Genomic DNA, 20,492 nt, shown 5'->3' on the forward strand with positions numbered 1-20,492 from the left:
TTTTTAGTTTGATGTAGTCCCATTCATTCATTTTTTCTTTTGTTTCCCTTGCCCGGTCAGACATGATACTTGAAAATATGCTTCTAAGATCGATGTCAAAGAACGTACTGCCTATGTTTTCTTCTAGAAGTTTCATGGTTTCAGATCTGACATTCAAGTCTTTAATCCATTTTGAGCTGATTTTTGTGCATGGTGTAAGGGAATGGTCTACTTTCTTTCTTTTGCATGTGGCTGTCCAGTTTTCCCAACATCGTTTATTAAAGAGATTCTCCTGTGTTCATTGTATGCTCTTGGCTCCCTTGTTGAATATTAGCTGTCCATAAGTGTGTGGGTTTACTTCTGGGCTCTCAATTCTGTTCCATTGATCTTTGTGTCTGTTTATGTGCCAGCACCATGCTGTTTTGGTTACTATGGCTTTTTAGTATATTTTGAAATCAGGGAGTATGATACCTCCAGGTTTGTTCTTTTTTCTCAGGAATCCTTTGGCTATTCCGGGTCTTTTGTTGTTCCATATAAATTTTAGGATTCTTTGTTCTATTTCTGTGAAAAATGTTGTTGGAACTTTGATAGGGATTGCCTTGAATCTATAGAATACTTTTGGAAGTATGGACATTTTAATGATGTTAATTCTTCCAATCCAAGAGCGTGGAATATCTTTCCATTTCTTTATGTTTTCTTTGATTTCTTTCAACAATGTTTTACAGTTTTTGCTGTACAGATCTTTCACATCTTTGGTTAAGTTTATTCCCAGGTATTTTATTCTTTTTGTTGCAGTTGTAAATGGGTTGTATTCTTAATTTCTCTTTCTGCTACTTCGTTGTTAGTGTATTGAAATGCAACTGATTTTTGTACATTGATTTTGTATCTCACGACTTTACTTTGTTCCTTTATTGTTTCTAAAAGTTTTTTTAGGAGCTGGCCCCATGGCCAAGTGCTTAAGTTTGTGTGCTCCACTGCAGGCAGCCCAGTGTTTTGTTGGTTCGAATCCTGGGCACGGACATGGCACGGCTCATCAAACCACGGTGAGGTGGCATCCCACATGCCACAACTAGAAGGACCCACAACAAAGAATATGTAGCTATGTACTGGGGGCCTCGGGGAGAAAAAGGAAAAAAATTAAAATAACAAAAATAAAAGTTTTTTAGTGGAACCTTTAGTGTTTTCTAGATATAAAATCATGTCATCTGCAAAGAGTGACAGTTTCACTTCTTTTCCAATGTGGATCCCTTTTATTTCTTTTTCTTGCCTGATTGCTCTGGCTAGGACTTCCAATACTATGTTCAATAAGACGTGACAGTGGGCATCCTTGTCTGGTTCCTGTTCTTAGAGGGATAGCTTTCAGTTTTTCTCCATTGAGAATGATATTTGCTGTGGGTTTGTCATATATGGCCTTTATTATGTTAAAGTATTTTCCTTCTATACACATTTTAGAGTTTTTATCATAATTGTATGATGTATCTTGTCAAATGCTTTCTCTGCATCTATTGAGAAGATCATGTGATTTTTATTCTTCATTTTGTTAATGTGGTGTATCACGTTGATAGATTTGCGGATGTTGAACCATCCCTGCATCCCTGGATTGAAACCCGCTTGATTACGATGTATGATCTTTTTAATGTATTGTTGTAATCAATTTGCTGGTATTTTCTTCAGGATTTTTGCATCGATGTTCATCAGTGATATTGGCCTGTAATTTTCTTTTTTTGTGTTGTCGTTGTCTGGTTTTGGTATCAAGATAATGTTGGCTTTGTAGAAGGAGTTAGGAAGCCTCCCCTCCTCTTCAATTGTTTGCAAGAGTTTGAGAAGGATAGGTATTAAGTCTTCTTTGAATGTTTGGTAGAATTCACCAGGGAAGCCATCTGGTCCTGGACTTTTATAGTTTGGGAGGTTTTTGACTGCTGTTTTGATCTCCTTACTGGTGATCGGTCTATTCAAATTTTCTACTTCTTCTTTGTCCAGTTTCGGAAGGTTGTATGTTTCTAAGAATTTATCCATTTCTTCTAGATTATCCAATTTGTTGGCGTATAGCTTTTCATAGTGTTCTCTTATTATCTTTTGTATTTCTGAGGTGTCTGTTGTAATTTCTCCTCTTTCATTTATGATTTTATTTATTTGAGCCTTCTCTCTGTTTTTCTGGGTGAGTCTAGCTAAGAGTTTGTCACTTTTGTTTATCTTTTCGAAGAACCAGCTCTTGGTTTCATTAATCTTTTCTATTGTTTTATTAGTCTCTATTTTGTTCATTTCTGCTCTGATTTTTTATTTCCTTCCTTCTGCTGATTTTGGGCTTTTTTTGTTCTTCTTTACCCAGTACCTTTAGGTGCATTTTGAGATTGTCTATTTGGGATTTTTCTTCTTTGTTGAGGTAGGCCTGAATTGCTATAAACTTCCCTCGTAGAACCGCTTTTGCTGTATCCCACAGATTTTGGCATGTCGTCTTTTCATTTTCATTTGTCTCCAGGAATTTTTTTATTTCTTCTTTGATTTCTTCATTGACCCAATCGTTGTTCGGTAGCATTTTGTTTAATCGCCACATTTTTGTGGCTTTTCTGGTTTTCTTCTTGTAGTTGATTTCTAGTTTCATACCTTTGTGGTCAGAAAAGATGCACGGTATTATTTCGATTTTCTTAAATTTATTGAGACTTGTTTTGTGGCCTAATATGTGATCAATACTGGAGAATGTTCTATGGGCATTTGAAAAGAATGTGTATTATGTGACTTTTGGAGGGAATGTTCTGTATATATCTACTAAGTCCATCTGGTCTAATGTGTCCTTTAAGGCCAGTATTTCCTTATTGATCTTCTCTTTGGATGATCTATCCATTGGTGTAAGTGGACTGTTAAAGTCCCCTACTATTATTGTGCTGCTGTCTATTTCTCCTTTTAAGTCTGTTAATACTTGCTTTATATATTTAGGTGCTCCTATGTTGGGTGCATAGATAATTACAAGTGTTATACTTTCTTGTTGGATCGTTCCCTTTATCATTATGTAGTGCCTGTCTTTGTCTCTTGTTACAATTTTTGTTTTAAAGTCTATTTTTTGTGATATAAGCATTGCTACCCCTGCTTTCTTTTCTTTGCTATTTGCATGGAATATCTTTTTCCATCCTTTCACTTTCAGTTTGTGAGTGTCTTTGGGTCTGAAGTGTGTCTATTGTATGCAGCATATACATGGGTCTTGTTTTTTTTTTATCCAATTGGCCAACCTATGACATTTGATTGGAGCATTTAGTACATTGACATTTAAATTAGCTATTGATACATACATATGTATTTATTGCCATTTTGTCACTTTCTTTTATGGGTGTTTTAGTAGTTCTTCTCGGTTCCTTTGTTTTTCTCTTGCTCTCTTCTCTTGTGACTTGATGGCTATCTTTAGTAATATGTTTGATTTCTTTTGTCTTACTTCTTTTCTTGCTTCTTATAGGTTTCTGATTTGTAATTACGATGAGGATCCTATTTAATATACTATGCATATAACAGTCTATCTTGAGTTGATAGACTGTTCAGCTTGACCTCTTTCTAAAAGCTCTGCTTTTTCACTCCCCTCTTGCCACATTATATGTTTTTCAAATCATATATTGTCCCTTGTTTAGTGTGTGTCTACCCATTCCCCTCTTATCATTGAAATTGGTGATCTTAGTAAATTTGTCATTTACCCTTCATGGTATCTTCACAGGTAGTTGACATGCTGCCTTTACTATATTTTTACCTTACAAGTGATTTTATTGCCTGTTTTTTTTGTTGTTGTTTTGTTTTTTTGATAATCTTTTTCATCTCTATTTGTGGTCATTACTTTCCCACTTAAATAAGTCCCTTCAGCATGTCTTCAAGAACTGGTTTCTTGGTGATAAGCTCCTTTAATTTTTGCTTGTCTGGGAAGCTCTTTATCTCTCCTTCCATTCTGAATGACAACCTGGATGGATAGAGTATTCTTGGCTGTAGGTTTTGTCCTTTTAGCACTTTAAATAGCTGTGCCATTCCCTTTTTGCCTTTAGGGTCTCAGCTGAGAAGTCCACGGATAGCCTGATGGGCTTCCCTTTATATGCCACTTGTGGCATTTCTCTTGCTGCATTTAGGATTCTCTCTTTGTCTTTAATTTTTGACATTTTAATTATAGTATGTCTTGGTGTGGGCCTCTTTGGGCTTATCTTGTTTGGAGCTCTCTGTGCTTCCTGTGCTTGGATGTCTGTTTCCTTTCTCAGGTTTGGAAATTTTCCTCTATTATTTCTACAAATAAATTTTCTCCCCCTTTGTCTCTCTCCTCTCCTTCTGGGACACCTATAATCTGAATGTTAGCATGCTTGATATTGTCCCAGAGTTCCCTTAGACTGTTCTCATTCTGTCTAATTCTTTTTTCCCTATTCTGTTCTGCTTGGGTGATTTCCTCTTGTGTTTTGTCTAGCTTGCTGATCCATTCTTCTGCTTCCTCTACTCTGCTATTGAGTCCCTCTAGTGAATTTCTCATTTCCAGTATTGTATTCTTCATTTCTGTTTTTTAATATCTTCTAGTTCTTTGCTGATGTACTCACTGTGTTCATCTATTCTTCTCCCCATATCTGTGAGCATCCTCATGATATTTTGTTTGAACTCTTTGTCAAGTAGGTCGCTAGTTTCTGTTTCATTTAGTCCTTTTTCTGGGGTTGTTTGCTGTTCCCTTGCTTGGAAAGTATTCCTTTGTCTCCTCATTGTGCCTCTTTCTCTGTGCTTATTTCTATGTATTGGGTGAGTCGGTTATGTCTCCTGATCTTGGATAAGTGGCCTTATGTATGAGATGCCTTATGAGGCCCAGCAGTGTGCTTCCCTCTTGTCACCAGTCCATAAGAACCAAAAGTGACCCCTTTGTGAGCTACTTGTGTCGTTCTGCTGTGGCAAGCTTCCTCCCACTGCAGGTACCCAGGGAGTCTAATCTTTTGTTCCCTGGCCAGCTGTTTGTAAATCTGGTTTGGGTAGCCTCAGCCTACAAAGTCTATCAGCACACTCTTATTGCAGTTTTCCTCTTAATTGGGTTGGTACCCAGAGTTGCTGGTTGATGACTCAGGGGTGTACAGTTGTGATAGGCAGCAGGTCTACAAGGCTGTTGTCAGTTCTCTTAGGACTGCAGCTGAGTGGGGCTGACCCTAGGCACAGGAGCACTCAATTGTTTCAGACTTTGGAAGGTGGGGCTGATCCTTTTTATGGCTGTTTGTGAAGCATAGGTCTTCTACTGCTGATAAGCATCACCCCCCAAAGGAGCACATACACCGTCAACACAGTCCTGGTCCGTGCACACTTCTCAACCCCCTGGAGTGCACCCCCATGCCACAGTGCAGGGGCCCCCACTTCTCCACTAGTGCCCCCTGCAGTTCACCTGGTCCTCATACAGGCCCTGCCCCACAGAGGCAGACATCCTTGCCTGCCTGTAGAGGGTCAAGGCACCCAGTCTATGCAGGCTGAAATGTAGCCTGAGGGCTTGATGTTAGTTGGGGCTGGTCCCTAGGGAGGGCTGCGTGCCCTGGCTGAACTGGATTAAATCTGTACTCTAGTGGGCCTGGAAGACCCCTGGGCTAACAGGCCAAGGGGTGAACCTCAATGGCACCCACCATGGTCCATGTCAGCATGCCTGGACCAGCTCAGAACAATAGCCCCCACCAATGCCTCAGTCTCCAGAGAGCTCCCTCCTCTCACCAAGATGCCCCCAGAGCCCACCAGTGAGTCTCCTTTCACTGAAGGACTGTCAGCCTTCTCTCTGGTGATTTTAAGTTGCTGCAATGAGTGAGTTTGTGTGTGGGCCCTTTAAGATCCGGGGTCTCTGGCTTTTAGCTGACAGCTTTTCTAGGGGTATCCTCACTGCAGTTAATAGCCAGCAAAGCCAGACAGTAAGACCCCTGTCTCAGTTGAGCTGAGTCTGAAGGATGCTTATAGCAATATCGCCCCCGTTCCGGACCTCACTCCTCTGGGGAGGGCTGCGTACCTTAGTGTGGCTCCCGCCTGGCCAGCTGAGAAGCTCTGCTGCTCCCAAAGGTGGCTTTTTTCCTCTCCACAAGGAATTTCTGCCTCTTCTGCCTTCGTCAGGACTGTCCCTTGCTGTGGGGGTTCTTTTTATCCAGTTTTCAGTTTTCAATCCAGGGTAATTTTTCCAAAAATTGTTGTCACTTGGTTGTGTTCGTGGGAGGAGGCAAGTTCAACGTCTGCTCACACCGCCATCTTGACAAGATCCTCAATATTTTAGAATTTTATAATAAAAGTTCCTGATAAGATTAAATAAGTAGGACATTTTATTTCCTTTTTTCTGTGCTGTGAACAAGGACTTAGTTTATTCATTCAACCTCAGTCATATTCCCCGATACCAAGCTAATTTAGTTAAAATCAATGTCCTAACCACATTGATAAAATTATCACCATTACATTATCTTGACAATTATTATCTTCTTTGTGCATTTTCGTATCTGTTTTATTTTTGAACTAATAAATAAAACAATGTGAATCTGGCCCTCAAAATGATTATAATGTAGGTAAGGAAGTGATGTATTCAGTATAAGTGATCTTGAACTCTTCTAGGTTGTAAAAACTCCCTGTGAGTATTTTGCTTATAGTTTGTGTTGAGCATATTTTGAATACAACATGTGTGCTCTTTAAAAGTGGAGGGGAAAGAATATTTATCAAAAGTTTAACAAATAAAAATAGTAAAGAGAATGGAATGGGCACTGATGTCTGGTAATATTGATGGAAGCTGACAAAACAGTGAAGGCATCCAGTCAGACCGAGTGGCTTGAATAAAGGCGAGAAGCAGTGTGGTAAGCAGTCAATCTAATTGGAGTGAAAGGTCATGCAAGCAGCAAAGAGGAAAAGAAAACAAACTGCATGAAATTTAGTAGTAAATGCACTATCTTCAACTTTGCCTGAAAATTTGAAGTGCATATGCACGTGATTTGTTGCTTACCAGAAATCATGGATGAAACTTGGGAAAGCAGTAAATTAACCTAACACAGTTCAAATATTTGACTACAAGTGCTCAGTTAGGCATTGTTATTCGATATGTAGCAAGTAAGGGCAGATTGCTCAGGTCATTGCCTCTTGTTCTGACAGAATATTCCTGAGAAGATTTTAGTTTAAGCTTCAGTATGAGCTCAGAAGGGTCAATGGTATACCCAGAATATTGACTGGATCCTCTGGAATATTTAGAAACCAGTGTGAGGACAAAAATGGAAACAAAACAAACAGAAAACAACACTAAAAATGTTTACCTAGAGAGTAAAACAGCAAGAGATCCATTTTAAATATCTTCACATATTTGAACGTCTATAATGTAAAAGGGGATTACTTTTAATTTCTGTGAACTTTGGAGATAGAGTTAGATCCATTTGGACCTGGAAGGTACCACAAAATACAGTAGAAAGAATACTAGTTAAGAGAAATATTGAAGCACAGAGTTGACTATGATGGTTACTGCTTTGATACATTTCACTGACAGAGTTTGAGGTGGGAACATTAGCTGTGAGGACAGGAGATGTAATGTAAGGAAGAGACAGTAGAACTATTGCTCATGAAGACTGAACACAAGGTATGTGGAAATATGCAGGAAGTCTCTGCTTTTCAACTATATCAAGTCTTGATCTTGGTTTAGAGGCTGTCACAAAGGTCAGTTAGTTTCTATCAAGGAGAATATGATCTAACAATTCCAGTAACTCTTTCTCCAATCCAAGCTCTAGAACCTTTACTGATATAGTCATTTCATCAAGCTTCCTTGAAGCAGTAGCAGACCGTACCTCAAAATTCTTAACCTGCATAGATGTGACCCAAGAAAAGCAGTGTAAGTTCCTGAATTTGGAGAAGCATTTTTATGAATACATGTGACTGAATACATAAAGTTCACAAATTGTCAACCCAATCTTCTATGTAATGGAAAATGTGGCCACACAGCTGATGCTCTGTGCCTGGGATTAGGGGCAGATTTCATGACAGGCTACTGCTTGTGCCAAGCAAAGCTAAAAATGGTGCCAGTTCACAGATGGATTGAAGATGGCAGCAACATATTCATTGCATCTCTACATTTGTTTCCAGAATCAGTTGTGATTTTTTAGGTTTAATCATGTGAAATTTCTAATATTCAAATTCCTGTTGGTTTATAGAAGTAAAATATTTATATTTTTGAATCTTACAAACTTTATTCATTCCTCATTGACCGCCACACCTAAGCGTGGAAAAGATTTTGGTTATTTTGCAAGAGATATTTCTGTTTTTAGTAAGATTTTTTTGTTTTATAATCACTGATAAATAAGCAGGATTTTTTTTTCCATTTTAATACAATATGTACTACCAACAGAAGATAGTCAGCATGAAACTTTCAAGAATATCTCCAAAACACTTCCTCAAAAGACATTTCAAAACCATTGAGCATTTTGAGCCTTGTAAAGTGCCATTTGGTGGATATGTTATTGAGAGAACATAGTTATCAGTGGAATTTTTGACCAGACCTCTTAAAGATCTTCTTAAGTAGATGTTTTATGTGTCCTTGATAATAAGATATATGTTGAATAGGTAAATATTCAACATACCAATAAAGAATTTTGAATGTCTGATGATACATTTTCCCCAAAGAAATTTACTCTTTTGTATTTCTATTTGTATGGTGTTTAACCTTCCCAAGGCCACTTCTGCTGTGACTATATGACTACAATGATCTGCTCAACTTTTTTCTGATTTCACTTTATGTCTCCTTTGTTCTCATATGATTATATTTTATCATGGGGTATTCAATGCTCTAAGTATCACACGCATTTATGAATCATTTATATAGTAATACTATTGACAATTACTAGTTTTTCTTGTTTTCCAAATGAGGAAACTACAGTACTGAAGGATAAAGCTAATTGCTTACAATCAAAAAGTCAGTGAGTTGTCAAGTAAGACTCCAATGTTGAGCAGAACACTCGAGAGTGCACACTGACCACATTGTGTTAAGTAGTTCACAGGGAGCTGTCCCGAGTTCCTCTTACCCCACCTTCTCAAGTTCTGCTGCTCAGTTTTCTTATTTATTTATTTATAGTCAAAAGCCATGTTACTGGATGAGGGAAATCAGAGTTCTGTGAACACATTCATCCTCCTGGGCTTCTCAGAATACCCACACCTCCAGGGAACCCCTCTTCCTGGTTTTCTTGACCATCTATACAGTCACTGTGGTAGGGAACCTGGGCATAATTGTGGTCATAAGGATCAATCCCAAACTCCATACACACATATAATTTTTCCTCAGCCATCTATAATTTTTGTATATTTGTTATTCCAATGTGCTTACAATCAAATTGCTAGAAATCTTGGTTGTGGAAGGCAGAATTATCTCCTTCAAGAGATGCACAGTACAATTTTTCTTTGTGCGTTTGTAATAACAGAAATGTTCATGTTAGCAGTGATGACCTATGACCAGTTCATGACTTTGTAACCTCCTTCTCTACACAGTTGCTATGTCTCATAAACTCTGTACTCTCCCCATAATGGGAAGCTACATATGTGGTGGAATATGTTCCTTGACATTCACATATTCTCTTCCGGAACTATCTTTCTGTGGCTCTAACATCATCAATCAGTTTGGCTGTGAGTATTCTGCCATCTCTCTTTATCCTCTTCTGACCCCTTCTGCAGGGAGAAGACATGTTTAGTCATTTCTACGTTCACTGAGGCTTGTAGCCTCCTGATTATCCTCTCCTTCTACGTGGTCCTAGTTGTCACAATCATCAAGATGCCTTCTATGGGTGGACTCCAGGTAACCTTCTCCGTCTTTACTTCCCACCTGACTGCCATCACCATTTTCCATGGAATCATCCTTCTTCTCTACAGTGTGCCCATCTCCAAAAGCTCATGGCTCCTTGTCAAAGTGGCCACTGTGTTTCTTACCATCATGATCCCTACACTGAACTCCTTTATATACAGCTTTAGGAACAAAAATGTGAAAGAGGTTGTCAGGAGTTTAATCAACTCCAAACTGCTTTCTCACTCAATATATTTCAAATAAATATATATATTTATGTCCTACTTATGTCCAGTAATTTTTAATATATATTATTGATGCTAGGTTACCTTTAATTAAATGTATAATTATGCTTTAAATCAATTAAATATTGTACTTTCCATGTTTTTCAGTGGTCAAGATGCTCTGGATTAATATAGAAATAATCTATTCTGACACACTACATCTCTACTGGTTTCAGAAAGGACCATATTTCAAAAACTCCCAGTTAGACACTATGGAATTCAGGGTGATGAATAAGGGATATATATTTAGAGACTCATTAATTATAGTTTAAACTTTGCCTTATAAAAGTGCTAAAAACCACAGATGATAACTGTGTGTTCTGGATCTGCTCTCAAGTTCTCATAATCAGTCCACTCAGAAAGTTCTATAAAACACTTTTTATTTCCCTCGAAACTTTATTTCATTTCAGGTAAAATGAGGACCTGGGAGTTTGCATTATGAGATATATTATCTGACTTTAAGCTAGGGGATGCTGAAAATGTTAATAACTCTCTATATTAGTCACTTATTTTTTGAGTATCAGTCTAATATAGTTCAATGAAAGGTGTTGAAATTAACCCTGAATGCTAAGAAAAAGTTCAATTTATTTCTAACAAGTCTTATTTTCATTGCTTTTCTATGTAGATTCAATACCTAACTATGCCTCTAAAAAACATAAATTAATTTCTTTGCAAACTTTATATAAAGGAAATCATGCATTATGTATTCCATATGTCTGACTTCTAGAAATGAACATCGTCTTTGTAAATCATTTGTGTTGCTGCATGTATTTATAGTTTTTATCAATTTTGGTTCTTTTTAATGTTTTATAATAGAAATATTTCAGATTTTTTTCTTTAATACAGTCTATTATGAAGGACATTTGGGATGTTTCATTTTGGGTATATATACCATTACACTGAATCTTAGTACTCCTTAGAATGGGTTTTATTTGTAGAAGTATTAGGCATTAATTATGGTCTCAATTTTTAAAAATGATTGTATCAGTTTAGACTCCTAAAAGCAATGTTTGAAAGTTCTAAAGTTATGACTCACTTCCTCACCAGTATTCAGTATTATTAGATGTTATGATTTTTACCCATTTACTTGATACAGAATACTTAATTTATAGTTTAATTTGAATATTTATGATTACTGAGGTTAGGTGCATTTTAATATGTTTTGGATTTTGAAAAGTGCCTTTGTATAGCATATTACCAATGTCCTTCTAAATTATTTGTCTTTATTCTTATTTGTTTTAAAAAATCTCTCACATTATGAATATAATCCCTTTGTTAGTTATATTCCTTGAAAATATTTTCACCTTTGGCTTTATGTTTCAATCACTTAATGTCTTTTGATAAAGTGCAATTTGAGTTTTAACCTAGTCAAATGTTTTACTTTTGTAATGTTTTTGTAATTGTTTAGGAGGTGAGGAAGACATTTGTCTACATTATATTCAAAAAGGGTATGTTGTTCTTCATATTTTACTCTTGAGTCACCTCAATTTCATTTTTGTGGATGGTGTGAGGTTTGGATGTATGATAGATTCTTTTATTTGTTCAACATTATCTGCTCTCTCTTCATTTTATCTTGCTTCTCTGTAGGCAGGGAGAGAATAGTTCGCATGTGACTTGCTTGGGACAGTGGGAGGTGAGTGAATGTGTTAAGTTACGTCATAGAAGAAGCTTCAAATGCCTCTGAATGATTTCAATCTTTCCTTCTTGAGCTTATGAACTCAACCTGGGGAAAAGCATACCACAAATAGTGAGTGTTCCTTCAACATGGGTCTTGGAATGATAAAACCTGGGAATGGAGCAAAACTTAGTCAAATACAGCAAATCAGAGCTGTAGTCAGTCAATAACACTCATGGTACTACTCCATTTTTACCCATATGACTATATCATTTTCCTACATGATTTACCGAAAACAATGCATTCTCTCCTTATTGCTCTGCAATTCCAATCTTATCATAAACAAAATTTCCATATGCTTGTTTATCAGCGTACCTGCTAACCATTGCCACAATGACTCTTGAAAAGACCATCCAACACTCAATGGATTAAAAGTACAATTATTTATTTTCAAAGATCTGCAGGTCACCTGAGGTAGCTCTGCTTCAGGCTGAGACTAGGAAGGTTTTGTTTCACAGCGGACTTCTGTGAGCATAATTGCTCCACATGTCTTTCATCATCTTTAGACTAGCCACTTCCTGTCTCATGGAAATGTCAGTAAAACAATAGATGAAGTGAAAATTTTCAAGGTCTCTTAGAACCTTGGCTTGGAACTCCCACACTTTCTCTTCTTCCAACATCTCTTTGAATATGTCGCAGGATTGGACTCATAATCCAAAGGTGAAGAAACATACCCCACCAACAATGGACAATGGAAGATTTATGATACAAGGAGATGGTGACTAATTGGACGCAATCATTCAATCTACCTTAGTCAACTTCATGACTCTTTATTGCATTTGAATTCAGCATTCACCATTACCACATATTTTTAATTATTATAGCTTTGAAATAAGTCTTGATATCCGTTCCAGAACTTCCTATCATATTTTCCTTCTCTGTGGGCAGATCCTGGTTTTCCTTGGCCCTTTACATTTTCAAGACACTTCAGGATTTATTTTGTTCTTTTATGGCATACTTCTGAAGCCTAAGCATCTCATGTGCTCTAAGAATTTTTTTTTTTGAGGAAGATTAGCCCTGAGCTAACTACTGCCAGTCTTCCTCTTTTGCTGAGGAAGCCTGGCCCTGAGCTAACATCCATGCCCATCTTCCTCTACTTTATATGTGGGACACCTACCACAGCATGGCATGCCAAGCGGTGCCATGTCTGCACCCAGGATCTGAACCAGTGAAGCCCGGGCCACCAAGAAGCGGAACGAGTGCACTTAACTGCTGTGCTACCGGGCCGGCCCCTGCTCTAACAATTACACTTGCTCTTTAGATCTTCTCTTTAAAGCATTTTTAGCTGTAGGTATGCCTTCTTTCCTTCATTAGTTTGTACTCCTCCATCTTCTTTTCAAAATTATGGTAAAGCCATATTGGTTGATTTTTATTTTACCATTGTCTTTATTAGTGTGACTTTTTTACTTGATTTATTCTGTCATTATCATTAATTTATTACTGATATTACTAATGATTTATTGATTGGGTTTCTGAGAAAGTTGAGAGGCAACAAAGGTGTATATATCAATTTTCACATAATGAATTAAAAAATCCACTCTTTCTCTCTTTATTGCTCCATAGATGGATGATGGATAGATAAGTAGATATATAGGTTTATTTATCATACATAAAGTTCCACTGCTCCATTCATTTAAAGGCACTTGAAGAAGAGTCAAGTAGCAGGTAGACATCTCCATATGTAACTAACAAAAGGAAGGCTTGTAACTGTCCTTTTGCAGCTGGAGCAGTGGTCATGCTAAGAGGAACATCCTGAGATTAAATCTCAGTTTCTTTTATTTTCTTTTGAGGAAGATTAGCCCTGAGCTAACTGCTGCCAATCCTCCTCTTTTTTTGCTGAGAAAGACTGGTGCTGAGCTAAGATCGTGCCCATCTTCCTCTACTTTATATGTGGGGCACTTGCCACAGCATGGCTTGACAAGTGGTGCCATGTCCGCACCCTGGATCTGAACCAGCAAACCCGGGCTGCTGAAGCAGAATGAGCACACTTAACCACTGCACCACTGGGCCAGGCCCCCAAATATCTGTTTCTTTGAGTAGTTTGTACAGTGAATACGTCAGTTTTAGATTTTGCTGCACTTCTTACTGACTTTTCTGTTTATCTACCTGAGGGACACCTACCAGGTTCAAGCAGCAGAAAGATGGATTTATATCTTTCATGGAAAAAAAAGTAGGCCAAGTTCAAAGTTAAACCAGGATCTCAGTGAAATGTTCTAGGTACCTGAGGCTGCTTTTTCCCTTGAACCAGTTGCTGAAAGGCTGAGCTACACTTTTTTTGAAGACAATTTCTTTAGAGCAGTTTTAGGTCCACAACAAAATTGAGAGGAAGGTACAGAGATTACCCATATATCTCTTGCTCCCACATATGCGTAGCCTCCCCTATTATCAACATCACTCATCAGAATGGTGTATTTGTTACCAAGGATGAACCTACATTAAGACATCGTAACCACCCAAAGTCCACAGTTCACTTTACGGTTCACTCCTGGTGATGTACATTCTACGGGTTTGGACAAATGTACAATGGCATATATCCGTAATTATAATATAATACAGAGTATTTTCACTGCCCTTAAGTCCTCTGTGCTCCACCTATTAATCCCTTTGCCTCTCTCCCCCTCCAGGCAGCCAGTGATCTTTTCACTGTCCCCATAGTTTGGCCTTTTCCAGATGGCAATAGTTGGAATCATACAGTATGTAGGCTTCTTAGATTGGCTTCTTTCACCTAGTCATATTCATTTAAGATTTAAGCTACGCTTTTTATGGTCTCATGGAAATACACCGAAAGGCTTAAATTCAATGGTAAACAAAGCTGAAGATTCAGAGAAAGCATTTCCTGACCTGGATTAAGATTATGGGCAGATGCAGAGGGATGTAAGAGCAGTCAGAAGACAGATCATGCTTTTCTTAGTCTGCAACTAGAGTGTGACTCATCTGAGTGGCCCAAGAAGCTTTAAGTATTGAAATTAGATGGATGTTGTACTAGACTGTCCTGAATGTCTGTTGGAAACCAACAAAAATCCTGTCTCAAGGAAGATTAAATAATCTGAAGCCTCAATTTATTTTCCCACATGAGTTTTTGAAAATAATGCGCAATGCATAATCAAAGTTAATTAAGCACATTAAAAGGAAGACTGGGTGAAGCAAAAGATAATAGATTCACAGGAACTTTATAATGAGAATTATTGAATGCATATTGTAAATCAACCACACAAACTATAATTAAGAAGACAAAATTAAAAAAGAAATTTGAAAAATTTGAGGAAACAGAACCGTGATATTTTATAAGGCTGATTTTCTTAAAAATAAAACCAAGGAGAAATATTTTTTTAAAAAATACAGCAACTGAAATTAAGAAGCCAATAGAAGCATTTAATAGCAGATTAAACACAGTTTAAGACAGAAAAAATATGTTGGAAGGCTGATCAGAGGGGGAAAATGGGAACTTTATTAAGTTCTTCTGTTTTTGTCTTTCAACTTTTTTCCTTTCTTCAGATGTTTCTTACTGAAAATACCTGTGAGTCTCTATCTGAAGGCCTATTTTTCCTGGTTCTGTGAATGCCCTCAGTCTGCACAGTCCAGCTTGATAGTGCCAAGCAGTCAACATCTCCAGGAACAGTTCTCAACCAATGGTGTATGGTAGTGGGCACATAAATATACCAACTTCTTCACTCCTTGGATGAGACAAGTCTAAATTATGTTTTACACAGTCTTCCTGAGGGCTTCAGCTGGACTGATCCCAGTTGTCCACAAAAATAACATGTTCATTGTTCTGTTGTCTCTTCTCCCTACTTAGCCACTGGTGCTTCTACGATCATCTTCCAGATAAACTACTTTCATCCAAATCCTTATCTCGGGGTCTGTGTAAACCAAGCTTGGATAGTCTGGAAAACATCTCTGGAACATACATGAGAGATACGTGTAACAACTATTATATAGAAAGAGTTCCTAAGAACTGTAAAGTAGAAAAACTCCAATAAATATTAGTAAACAATCTAATAAACTTAAAAAAATAAATTAAATTTATTAAATCAAGAGTTGGCAAAAATGTGGGTTAAATAAAACTTTCATAAATGGTGAGTAGGAGTGTAAAGTTTGTCAAATGTTTGGAAACTCTTTGGAAGTATGAACCCATGGTTTCATTTCTTGATACAGAACCAATACAAACACATACTTATTTGAACAAAAGTTAGGGGGAAGAATGTTGACAACAACAGTATTTCTGATTGCCCCAAACTGAAAGTGACACATAAATCCATCCAAAAAAGATAAATAATTTTGGTTGCATTTATTGAACTGACTATTGTATAGAAGTGAAAGTAATTAACTATTGATGCTCAGAACAACATTACAGAATTTCACAGCCATAATGTTAAGGAAGAAAACCAAATAATAAAGAGTATAAATCATATTATTTTACTAACATAAAGCTCATGAATAGGCAAAATTAGTGTGGAGTAATGTATCAGAATAGTTGTGATTCTTAGGGGCTACTGACTGGCAGAGGCTATAGGGATGCTTCTGGGTAATATTTTTATAATAACCAATATCATGACCTTATTGCTATGTGTAGAAGTTTGTTCACTTTAAAAAATTTAGAGTTGAACTCAATTTTTCACTTCATATTATTTAAGTTCTACTTCAATGGAAATAATCTAAAAGAATTTGAAAAGAATGTGTATTTGGCAAGTGTTGAAGCTGAGTTCTCTGGACACAGATGTTGAGACAGAGTTTGGCATGCAACTTTTAGAGGATAAATAGCTATGGAAGGAAAGGGAAGGATACACAATTGAATACAAGGACAATTCAGGTTTGATACATTCACCAAAGTCCTGCTCTACCTTATGGGAAGCTTTGTCACACATATCTCAAATCAGAGTTGATCCCCTGGACTAGGCCTTTATATCCATATGTAATCTGTCATATGGGCACAATGGCTGGTGCCAATCCTGAAGGAGTTGACAGCTGAGAGAATACATCTTTCCTTGAAGATGGATCTGTATAGGACATCTCAGTGCCCACCACAACAAGGTGTGGGGAATCAAGGGCTCTCACATGGTTCGTGAGAGTGCAAGCTGGTAGAATTACTTTAGAGTGTAATTTAGTAGTACCTATCCTAAGAAAATATACCTTATGACACAGCCATACTACTTCTGAGAATTTATCCTACAGATATCTTGAATAACAAAGTAAAGAGATATACATTTGGATAATATATATATATTGTTTGTGTGTGTGAGGAGGATTAACCCTAAGATAACATCCATGCCAATCTTCCTTTATTTTGCATATGGGACTCCACCACAGCATGGCTTGATGAGCAGTGTGTAGGTCCACATTCGGGATCTGAACCCATGAACCCCGGGCCACGGAAGAGGAGCACATGAACCTAACTACATTGTCACTGGTCTAGCCCCACATTTGGATATTTTTAAAGTGCTGTTTATAACAGCAAAAGACTATAGAATCTTAAACGCCCTTGAATACAGGGTTTAGCTAATAAATTACAGAATTTTGAAAAATTGATACCATGCAGCTATTAAAATGTTAGATCACTTTTATATATACTTATATTTTCTATATACTTTCTTCTCCAAAACAAAATGTACCAGGAAATTGAGCAAGAACCACACAGTAGTCCTCACTTGACATCATTTATGTGAGAAGTGCATATCCATGTCTCTGTATGTATGAGCATATAAATGCACTACTATTTGTTCGTGAGTCAAAATAAACAAACAGGTGGCAGTCATTACCTCAGGCAGAAAAACTGATGGGTTGAGGGAAGGTTTTTTTAATTTACCTGTCTTTGGAATCACCTAAGGTAAATTTATTATCTAATAAAACACCATTACATTTACTTTATCATAAATGGTTTTAACATAGAAATTGATGATTAATAAATGTTGGCATGGATTTCAAATGTTATGATAAGAAGGTATCTGTTTCTATATTTCCTTTTTGTAGGTTGATTGGTAAATACCTACATGTACAACTAGCGATACCCATATATACAGAAAATATACATAGAAGTGTATATTAATATATTTGTATTTTGTGTATTTCAGTATTTAGGTGGTTGATAAATTTACTTCAGATTGCATAAATATTATAATACAAACACCAGTGTACTACTTCAAGAGCCAGATTACGTTGGACCTGTAAAAAAATGAACTGAAATGTCACTGAAATTCATCCCCATTCTTTTATTCAATGATTTTACAAGAATTGCTATTGTCTTCCTTGAGCCATAATACGATGCGTCATTTTGCCTCAGTAATTATTTTAGCCACTTCTGGCAATCCTAGTATTTTACACTCTCAGCTTGTTTCATAAAATTAGAAACTTTAGATCAGTTTTTGGCTATATTCAATCTTTCTCACTTACAATAAGCTTAGATTTCCAGAAATTTTTCATCATGCTCTTATATGGAGAGTTACAGGAGTTTATAAATAACACGAGAGTTAACTTCTGGGGAACGGTCCAGTTCTGCCTCTAATTAGCAACACAGGCTGGAAATACTTACACTAATTCCCAGAGTTAGCATTAGAATCTCCTACTAATTCCACTTTTTTTCCAAAAATTAACTGAGCAATATTTACAGAGTTGCTTTGTAAATTGCAATTACTATTTGCAAATATAAATGACTAAAATTAAGTAAGATATTTATTTTCTTCTTTGTATTTCACAAGTATTTTGAATGTGTAGCTGAGCTAGATACCAGCTAAATAAAATGTAGTGGGAAATTGAGAATTTGGTAGGGAGACATGCAAAGGAAGGAAATCAAATCAAAGCACAACCTTAAGAAAATTGCTGTGACTGAAGCAAGTCCTCAGACTGCTGTGATTTTGTAGCATCTTTTACATGAAGGAGATAGTAACTGAATCCTGCATCCTCTATGTCCCAAGTTTGGGGCCTATGGAATTAGAATTTTTATATCCTGTTTACTTCTTTGTGAAATCTGTGTATTATTAGGAAATAGTATGTAGATTTGCATTCACTAAATGAGTTCTTATTTAGTTAGTAATTAAGAGCTCAAAAATGTTAATTACTACCCCCCAACGCCCCTAGCATCCCAGACGCACCCAAACCAGAGATATTAAAAGAAGTCTGGCAAATGGTTGTACCAAAATGATTCAGAGTTGGGGTGAAAGTGGATGCTGAGATGGTACTTGCTGCATTTACAACATTTCAGTCTGGAGGTGATGGTATCTTGGCATAAAGCAGTGCTGGCTCTGGTGGTGGAGATCCAATGAAATAAGTTTATTAATATGAATGTTGATGTTTTTAAAATAAATTTTAAAGTATTTAATAATTTACAATTTACAAAATAAATTGTAAAGAGATTTCAGAGGGTTTTCATACCTCACTCAATTATCCACATTGTTAACATCTTACACAATTACCATTATACATGCGTCAAAAGCTTCTGCACAGCAAGGGAAACAATAAACAGAATGTAAAGGCAACCTACATAATGGAGAAAATATTTGCAAACCATACCTCTGATAAGAAGATTAATGGCCAATACATACTAAGGAACTCATACAACTCAATAGGAAAAAAACTAATACCCCAATTAAAAAGTTGGCAAAGGACTTGATTTTGACATTTCTTCTAAGAAGATATATCAGTGACCAGTAGGTGTAAGAAAAAAATGTACAATGTTTCTAATCATCAGGGAATTGTAAATCAAAATCACAAAGATATCTCGTCAGGATGGCTCTTATCAAAAGGCAGAAGACAAGAGTTGTCTATGACACAGAGAACTGGAAACCCTTGTGCCTTATTGGTGGGAATGCAAAATGTATGGCTGCTATGGAAAAGAGTATGGAGGTTCTTCACAAAGTTAAAAACTGAACTACTCTATGAGCCAGTAATCCTGCTTTGGGGTATTTATCCAAAAGAATTGAAATCCAGATTTCAAAGAGATGTTGGCATTCCCATATTTATTGCAGAACTATTTACAATAGTCAAGATTTGGAAACAACCTAAATGTCTTTGGACAGATAAATGGATAAAGAAGATGTGGCATGTACATACAATGGAATACAGTCTTTAAAAATAAGGACATTCTGCAATATGTGACTGCATGGATGAACCTTGTGGACATTATGGTAGTGGAATAAACCAGTCACAGAAAGACGTATACTGTGTGATTCCACTTATATGAAGGATATAAATTAATCAAATTCATAGAAACAAAGAGTAGCATGACAGTTGACAAGGACTGGGGGATGGGGAAATGGGCAGCTACAAATCAATGGGCATAAAATTTCATTTAAGCAAGATGAATAAATTCTAGAGATTTGCCAAACAAAATTCTATCTGTACTCAACAATACTGTATTGTAGACTGAAAAAAATCTCTTCAGAGGGTAGATCTCATGTTAAGTGTTCTTGCCGCAATAAAATAAAATTAAAAATGAGAAACATTGATGAATTATGGTCACTAAAATCCAGACTTTATTTGGATTCCATCAGTTTTTTCCCATTAATTTCTTCTTTCTTTTCTGGGATTCAATCTAGGGTACCACATTGCATTTAATGTTGTCATGTCTCCCCAGCTTCTTCAGGTCTGTGAAAATTTTTCACTCCTTCCTACTATGATTGACTTTGAAAGTCCCAAGTTGTGCCGGCTAGACATTCTGTAGAATGTTTCCAAGTATGAGTTTGCCTGATGATTTTCTCATATTAAGCTGGGATTATGGATTCAGGGGGAAGAATGTCATAGAGGTGAAGCTTTTCTCATCACATAATATCAGGTGGGTAAATTATCTCCACATTATATCACTGACAAAGGTCACCTT

The 20,492-nt window shown here is 36.7% G+C and overlaps 1 pseudogene; it reads left to right on the forward strand.

Moving 5' to 3' along the window:
- The first annotated feature begins 9,034 nt into the window (after nt 1–9,034).
- Nucleotides 9,035–9,988, forward strand: LOC138922873 (olfactory receptor 1165-like; annotated as a pseudogene).
- Nucleotides 9,989–20,492: the final 10,504 nt, after the last annotated feature.

Source organism: Equus caballus, unplaced genomic scaffold (assembly GCF_041296265.1).
Source record: "Equus caballus isolate H_3958 breed thoroughbred unplaced genomic scaffold, TB-T2T haplotype1-0000016, whole genome shotgun sequence".
In the NCBI taxonomy this organism is placed as follows: domain Eukaryota; kingdom Metazoa; phylum Chordata; class Mammalia; order Perissodactyla; family Equidae; genus Equus; species Equus caballus.